General features: G+C 47.7%; 1 pseudogene; it reads left to right on the forward strand.

Moving 5' to 3' along the window:
• Positions 1-2,127: 2,127 nt before the first annotated feature.
• LOC105878088 (ATP-dependent RNA helicase DDX3X pseudogene) lies at positions 2,128-5,839 on the forward strand (annotated as a pseudogene).
• The last annotated feature ends 2,805 nt before the right edge of the window (positions 5,840-8,644 follow it).

Here is an 8,644-nt window from a genome sequence, read left to right on the forward strand (position 1 = left end):
ACTGGTTTAGAGAAGCTTGATTTCCACGTGGCAACCCCAGGAGACCCCCATCCTGTCCCTAGGCTGCAGGGCATGTTGCCATGTTGGCCTCCACCCTAGTGGCTCCCACGGGTGTCTCCCTGGTGGCTGTGACTGTTCCCAGTTTCCACCAGGTTGCAGGGTCCGCCATAGCCCAGCGTGGGGTGGGGAGGAGGTCCCAGGGGCCAGCAGGACCCGGGGACAAGGAAGGATCCAGGGTGGCCCAGCCCGAGAGACCGCCTCAGGGCATCTCTGTTCTGCCCCGTGTCAGCCTCACAGCAACCAAGAGAAACCCCCATGGTCGCTGGTCCTGCCACCCCATTTGTTGCTTGCGCTGGTCAGTGCAGCAGTGCAGGCCCAGCTCTGTTTTGTTTTTATTGTGGTAAAATATACAGAACATAAACTTACCATTTCACCCTTTTCCAGTGTCTAGTTCAGTGACATTAAGCGCATTCACACTGTTGTACGGCCATTGTCACCATCCACTCCAGATCTTTTCCGTCTTCGCAAACAGCAACTGTGTCCCCATCGAACATGGCGGAACACATACTCTCCCCCAGACCCAGCCACCCTCCATTCTACTTCCTGCCTCTATGAATTTGATGACTTCAGGGACCTCATAGAGTGGAATCACACAGCATTCTCTTTTTGGGACCGCTTATTTCAATTGGCATAATATCCTTAAGGTTCATCCACGCTGTAGCATGTGTTGGAATTCCATACCTTTCTGATGGCTGAATAAAATTCTGTTGCAGGTAAATACCACATTGTGTTCGTCCTTTTGTCAATGGACACACGTTGCTTCCGGCTTTTGGCTGCTGTGGATTGAGCTGCTACCAACATTTGTACACAAGTTTCCGTGCGGCTGTATGTTTCAATCACTCTTGGATATGTGTGTGTGTATATATATATATATGCCCCTAGGAGTGGAATTGTTGAATCATACGGCAACTCTGACTATTTGGGGCTCTGCCAGACACGGGGTGTGAGTCTGAAGCACAGGATTCATTCAGTGGTTTGCACTGCAGTTGGGGTTTTCTGGCATCACCCTGTGGTGGCTGGTCTAGAACACAACTGTGGGGCTGGGGGCAAGGGAGTGCGTGCTGTGGAAGGGGAGGGGAGAAGGACCGCCTGCCACCTCCAAGCAACGTGCAAGGAATTTCTTTACGTGATGTGAAATTTTTATCCCACCTGACTATAGAAAAGATTTCTTTCTTAGGTTTCTTTCTCTGAGGCCCAGATAAAAATAGACCGAGGAACTGCAAAAGGGGCTGACTATATTTCCCTCCAAGGCGGACTCTTGCACACACCAATTAGCTCTTCTTTTTCTCTCTCCTGCTGTCAAGAGGTAAATAGAAACTAACAGCTGAGCAGTTTGGGTGTGTGTTTGCTGATGACTCACCAGACCTTCACAGCCAAGGTGCCAGTTGCTCTTCTGCTGCAGACAGAAAACCTATTTTCAGCAAAACCGTAATCTCGTGGATGCTCCAGAAGTAGCAGGGCCCCAAAGACAAATTCCATTTTCACGTGGGGCTCCTGTCAGAGCTCTGCCCCGCCCACCGCCCTATGCCCCGCCCACCTCCAGGCTCCACCCTCCCGTGCCCCGCCCCTTGCACCATGCCCGCCCACCGCCCTGTGCCCCGCCCACCTCCCGGCCCTACCCTCTCACTGCCCCTCCCACCCGCTATGCCCGCCCACCGCCCCGCCCACTGCCCGATGCCCCCGCCCACCGTCTGGCTCCACCCTCTCACTGCCATTGCCCCTCCTACCACGCTATGCCCGCCCACCGTCCCATGCCCCCGCCCACTGTCTAGCTCCACCCTCCCTGCCCCTCCTACCTCGCTATGTCCGCCCACCGCCCCGCCCACTCCCGATGCCCCGCCCACCTTCTGGCTCCACCCTCCCACTGCCATTGCCCCTCCTACCACGCTATGCCCGCCCACCGCCCCGCGCACTGCCCGATGCCCCACCCACCGCCTGGCTCCACCCTCCCAGGGCCGCTGCCCTGCCCCCTGCTCCGCCCACTACCTCCGTGCCCCGCCCCGCCCACCGTCCGGCGCCGCCCACTGCTTGCTCTGCTGCAGCGCCCTGGGACGCCGCTGAGCGTCTGGGGCAGTCGGGCGCGAACGGAGGGCGGCGAGAGCCCCGAGGGTGCGCGTTCGCCGCCCACGGCCTGCGCCTCGGAGGGCGCGGTGGACCCGCCCGCACGGCCACCGCCCGTGACCTTCCTGCTCTTTCCGCCCGCTCCTGCCGCCCCTGCTCCTGCGGTGCCGCCGGGACCTGCGCGGGGAAGGTGTGACCCGGCTCTGGGCTCAGGTGGTGCTGCGGACGCTTGTTTTCGGGAACCTTCCAGCAGGCCCGGCCGCTACCGCCCAGTTCCGTGGCGGGCTCTGCGGCCCGCGCAGGCTCCGTGCTCTCGGGGACAGGGATGTGGGGACAGCGTAGACAGTGGAGCTGCACCGGCTCAGGTCACCCATCTGCTCTCCCCGCCCAGCCCCACCTCCACCTGGGCACCTCAACCTGGGATTGCGCAGGGCAGGCGGCAGGTGGGGAGCGATGGCCCCGGCCCCCAGGCCTCAATGGTGGAAGCCGGGGGTCAGGCGGACCCCACAGAGGACAGGGGGCCGCCGTGAGGACAGCTCGGTCACTTCGGCTGGTCAGCTCAGCCTTCTCCGTGAAACAGGCCCCCGGTGAGGGCCAGGAGCTTGCTCTGGGCACCTGGCGGGCGGAGGGAGAGAGGCATTTGGCTGGGGTGGAAGCCTGGCTCCTCTGTCTCCCAGCTGCGTAGCTGGGTTGCTTGGGCACAACGCCCTCGCTGAGCCTCAGTTTCCCCATGCCTTGAGTGGGAAGGGCTCCTGTGGGCAGTGGTGGAGCTTGTCGCTTCGCCTGCGTGCAGGAGCCACTCAGCAGTGACACAGGTCAACACCGGCCCATCGGGGAGCCTCAGCTCTGCACCCCTTGGCCCCCGGCACACACAGAGTCCAGCACAGCTTTGACTTTGGTTGTGCCAGCGCAGCAGCCCAGCTCACCGTTTCGAGTCATCGGCGCATCCCGGAGAGGGGATGAGGGTGTTTCCCGGCCGCCCCACGCCGACCCTAAGTGTACCCCAGGCACCAGGACCTGGAGCCGGTCCGTAGGTAGTGGGCCAGGGTCTGGCCACCAAGGCGGGTTACCGGCTGTGCACACACCAAAGCGTGATCACGGCAGAGACGTGCAGGGACGTGAGTTGGAGCCCTCCGCAGGAGGGATGGATTATTGGGGTGTTGACCTTAGGACACAGGGAAGAGAATCCCATTTGCAGAGGGGGAAGCCTGAGGAATCGGAAACCTGAGAGACTGGAGCAAAGCAGGATGTTGGCCAAAGAAAGGCTTGGAGAGTCGTCCATGGCAAAGACTTTCTAGAAATGTGCAGAAGTGTTGGGTTAGCAGTGCCATGATCACATCCTCAGTCACGGAGCAACTGGGACTGTGTTCTCAAGGATGAACTAATAAACATATACTAATGATTGGTCTTTTACCTAATAAATAATGCATACCTTCATCACAAATGGCACAGGTTTGAAGATGACATTGACTAAAAAGCACATGATGAAACTGAAATGTTTATATGTGTCTCGGGAAATTGTACTCACTGGAAACAGTGGCCGTTCATGAGGGTTCACGGTGGTGCTTGCTCAGTCCCCAGAATCTCATGTGGACAGAAACATGGCTGGAGAGTTACACTGATGCGATGAAAATAATTTCATTCAAATGAAAATGGAAATTGATAGTCATTTGTAAACCATTTGAATGAGCAAAAAAGAAAACTGGCCAGGAATTAAATTGGGTTGATAAAATGCACTCTTGAAAATAGTTTCTCGAGAGCTGCAGTTCCCTGGCGAGTAGTCCGGTAATCGGACCAACTAGACCTGCAGTGGGAAACCACGAGCTCTCGGTTCTCCTCAGGGATGAGTCATGTGGTGGTGGGAACTGTGCGTGAGCTGGACCAGCAGTTTGCTGGTCTCGACCTGAACTCTGGTGATAATCAGAGTGCAGGAGGAAGTACAGCTAGCAAAGGGCGCTATAATACCTCCTCACTTAAGAAACAGACAGGCATCTAAAGGATTCTGTGATAAGGACAGTTCAGGTTGGAGTTGTAGTAAAGATAAGGATGCATACAGCAGTTTTGAGTCCCGTGGTTCAAGAGGAAAGCCCAGTTATTTCAGTGATGGTGGAAGTGGGTCAAGGGGAAGATTTGATGATCGTGGATGGAGTGACTATGATGGTATTGGCATTTGTGGTGATAGAACTGGCTTTGGTAAATTTGAACGGAGTGGGCACAGTCGTTGGCGTGACAAATCAGATGAAGATGATTGGTCAAAACCACTTCCACCAAGTGAATGCTTGGAGCAGGAACTCTTTTCTGTAGGAAACACTGGTATTAACTTTGAGAAATATGATGATATTCCAGTAGAGGCAAGAGGCAATAACTGTCCTCCACATATTGAAAGTTTCAGCGATGTTGAGATGGGAGAAATTATCATGGGGAACACTGAGCTTACTCATTATACTCATCCTACTCCAGTGCAAAAACATGCCATTCCTATTATTAAAGAAAAAATAGACTTGATGGCTTGTGCCCAAACAGAGTCTGGGAAAACGGCTGCATTTCTTTTGCCCATCCTGAGTCAAATATATGCAGATGGTCCAGCTGAAGCTTTGAAGGCCATGAAGTTTTCATACCGGTCTAGAGTTCGTCCTTGCGTAGTTTATGGTAGTGCTGATATTGGTCAGTAGATTCGGGACTTACAACGTGGATGCCACTTGTTAGTAGCCACTCCAGGACATTTGGTGGATATGATGGAAAGAGGAAAGATTGGATTAGACTTTTGCCAATACTTAGTGTTGGATGAAGCCGATAGGATATGAGATTTGAACCTCAGATACGTCGTATAGTTGAACAAGATACTATGCGGTGAAAGGGTGTTCGTCATACCATGATGTTTAGTGCTACTTTTCCTAAGGAAATACAGATGCTTGCTTGTGACTTCTTGGATGAATATATCTTTTTGGCTGTAGGCCAAGTAGGCTCTACTTCTGAGAATATCACACAGGAAGTAGTTTGGGTGGAAGAGTCAGATAAACGGTCATTTCTGCTTGATCTCTTAAATGCAACAGGGAAGGATTCATTAACTTTAGTGTTCGTGGAGACCAAAAAGGGTGCAGATTCTCTGGAGGATTTCTTATACCATGAAGGATAGGCTTGTACCAGTATTCATGGTGACAGATCACAGAGAGATCGAGGGGAGGCCCTTCGCCAGTTCCGCTCGGGGAAGAGCCCGATTCCAGTGGCGACAGCTGTGGCAGCAAGAGGGCTAGATATTTCAAATGTGAAACATGTTATCAATTTTGCTTTGCCAAGTGATATTGAAGAATATATGTACATCGTATTGGCCGTACAGGACGTGTGGGGACCCTTGGCCTTGCCACCTCATTCTTTAATGAAAGGAACATAAGTATCACAAAGGATTTGTTGGATCTTCTTGTTGAGGCTAAACAAGAAGTCCCGTCTTGGTTGGAAAATATGAACACCATTACAAGGGTAGTAGTTGTGGACGTTCTAAGAGTAGATTCGGTGGAGAATTTGGTGCCAGAGACTATCGACAAACTAGTGGTTCCAGCAGTTCTGGCTTTAGTAGTAGCCGTTCAGGCAGCAGCCGAAGTGGCGAAGGAGGCATGGCAGCAGCCGAGGATTTGGTGGAGGTGGCTATGGAGGCTTCTACGATAGTGATGGATATGGAGGAAATTATAACTCCCAGGGGGTTGACTGGTAGGGCAACTGAATCTGCTTTGCAGCAAAGTCACCCGTTCAAACAAGCTAATATGGAAACCACATGTAACTTAGCAAGACTATATTGTGTAGCTTCAAGAACTTGCAGTACATTACCGGCTGTGATTCTCCTGAAAATTCAAGGTAGCTCAAAGTCACAAGAAGAAATGAAAGGAATAATCAGCAGCCCTATCCAGAAGTTGTTTTGAAGACTTAATTGCTGTAGTTTGGATTTAACTCTCCCTTCCTGCTTAGTCCTACCCCAAACTGCATTTATAATTTTGTGACTGAGGATCATTTGTTTGTTAGTGTACTGTGAATTTAACTTTAGACAACTTATTATTTCAATGTCCTGTTGGCTTGGTAATGCTCAAGATACCAGTCGTTTTGACAAAATAAATTTACTGAACTTGGGCTAAAATCAAACCTTGGCACACGAGTGTGAATCATCAATTCATCTGTAAATATGATAAGGAAAAAACTTAGAGTGGCCCTCATTAGGACTTTCTGATACTTGCAGACTAGGGGGAAAACACCTTAAAGCATAATTTCTAATGTGGCAAAGTGCGCCAAGTTTTAAAGTTCTGACTTGCTCACTCTATCCTGGATAGGCACTTAGAACCTTATACTCTTAGCCATGCCAGTCATGATGAGGAGGTGGGATTTGTGAATACCCGTAACATTTTTGAAAGCACTCTTTGAAGTTAATGCAAGTAAATACAGCAGTTTCTCATTTAATATTTTAGGCAGTTTATTAATTCTAAGGCAAATGTGGGCATATTGTTAAAGAAAAAGTTTAAAAATATAACGTAAGTGTTTGGGGGAGGTTTGATTTGATTAGATTTTTTAATGCCTGCGATAAATAAAATTGCAGTGTTAGAATGGCTGTCCATTGCAATGACAAGTCCTCATTATAGGCCTGGTTGGATTCTGGTCTTTAATGCATGCTAGTGTTGATGTTTTTTGGTCAAGAGGTTATGAGCAGAACAGGATTATACAGCAGGCTTTATTTTAATGCAGATTCACATTGCTCTATTAAAGCTGTGTTGAAATGTTAAAATGGCTTACACTTGTAGACTTTGTAAATCTAAGAATAACAAAATATAATTCCCAGAGATCACACAGGTTGGAAATATGTACTAAACTGCAAAACATATCAGTTCTATATAGTGCAGTTTTAATGTATTTTAGTTGCATAGGTTTCCATTGTAATTATAGTCTGTTTACGCTGAATTTGGCCAAAGATGATTGTCCACCACTAAAAATGCCTCTCCCACTTGGAATTCTGTGCTGATTTTGTGGCCAGACTGCAGTGATCTTTTAAAAACAAATCTTCACAGTGGCATAAGAAGTTGGCACAAATTTCTTAAAGTGCAATAGATTTTCAAGTGTATTGTGCCTTGTTCTAAAACTTTTATTAAAGTAGGTGCACTTGACAGTATTGAGGTCATTTGTTATGGTGTTATTTCAATTAGTATAGGTTTAGACTCTTGTACATTTTGCCCATAACTTTTTACAAATACTTATCTTATTGCACATTCAGAGAATTATATATATATATATATATGTCTTGTGTGACTGTCCTCAAACTTCCAATCTTATTTTTTCTCTTGGAGATTGTTGAACGCAGCTTGTTAAGAACTAGATTCTAGAATTTTATTTGGGACCATGGAATGATAGTCGAGAATAAAACTATTTGCACATGACAGATTTAGATACTTTTTTTTTTTTTTTTTTTTTTTTTTGAGACAGAGTCTCACTTTCTTTTTTTTTTTTTTTTTTTTTTTTTTTTTTCACCAAAAGACTGTCTAAAAGAGTCTCACTTTCTTGCCAGGCTAGAGTGAGTGCCATGGCGGCAGCCTGGCTCACAGCAACCTCAATCTCCTGGGCTCAGCGATCCTACTGCCTCAGCCTCCCTAGTAGCTGGGACTACAGGCATGCGCCACCATGCCCGGCTAATTTTTTTTTGTATATATATTTTTAGTTAGTCAATTAATTTCTTTCTATATTTTGGTAGAGACGGGGTCTTGCTCAGGCTGGTTTTGAACTCCTGACCTCGAGCAATCCGCCCGCCTCGGCCTCCCAGAGTGCTAGGATTACAGGCGTGAGCCACCACGCCCGGCCTATTTAGATACTTTTTGCTGCTAGTTTGTATAATATTTATTAAACATTTTGACAAATATTTATTTTTGTAAGCCTAAAATTGATTCTTTGAAAGTTTAAAGAAACTTGACCAAAAGACAGTACAAAAAACACTTCACTTTAATGTTGAATGTCACCAATATGTGAAATAATATATTTTGGGGTAGTGTGAGCTTTTAATGTTAAGTCCTATTAAACTTGAGTCAAATTAACCAGACCCAGCATTGGCAATGTGGCTATTATTTTGTGACAGAATTTAAGACGAAATTGGCAACTTCAAATTAAAACATGCCAAGGTTTTGATACACTTGTCTTTAAGATATTAATGAAGCACTTCTAAACATCCATATGAAGTGTCTACATTCTTCAAGCTTTTCTGGTTTTGTTTAGTTATGTGTTTTTGTTTGGTTTTGTTTTCAGTGATTGTCTGGCATATTTGTAATCCTCAAACATGTAGTTATCTTTGTGTATTGCCATAGTCAGTGACTTTTACGTTCAGTTTTATCAGCCAGCAATATTTTCAGTAAATAAGAGTGGATTTAACTTGCTGAATGTAAACATTGAACCTCAAGTCACTGTAAGTTTAGTAATTGCTTATTGTATTAGTTTTAGATGCTAGCACTGCATGTGCTGTGTTTATTCTGATTTTACTAAAATAAAAAGTTGAACACACACA

Source organism: Microcebus murinus, unplaced genomic scaffold (genome assembly GCF_040939455.1).
Source record: "Microcebus murinus isolate Inina unplaced genomic scaffold, M.murinus_Inina_mat1.0 scaf010_hap2_Mmur4.0, whole genome shotgun sequence".
In the NCBI taxonomy this organism is placed as follows: Eukaryota; Metazoa; Chordata; class Mammalia; order Primates; family Cheirogaleidae; genus Microcebus; species Microcebus murinus.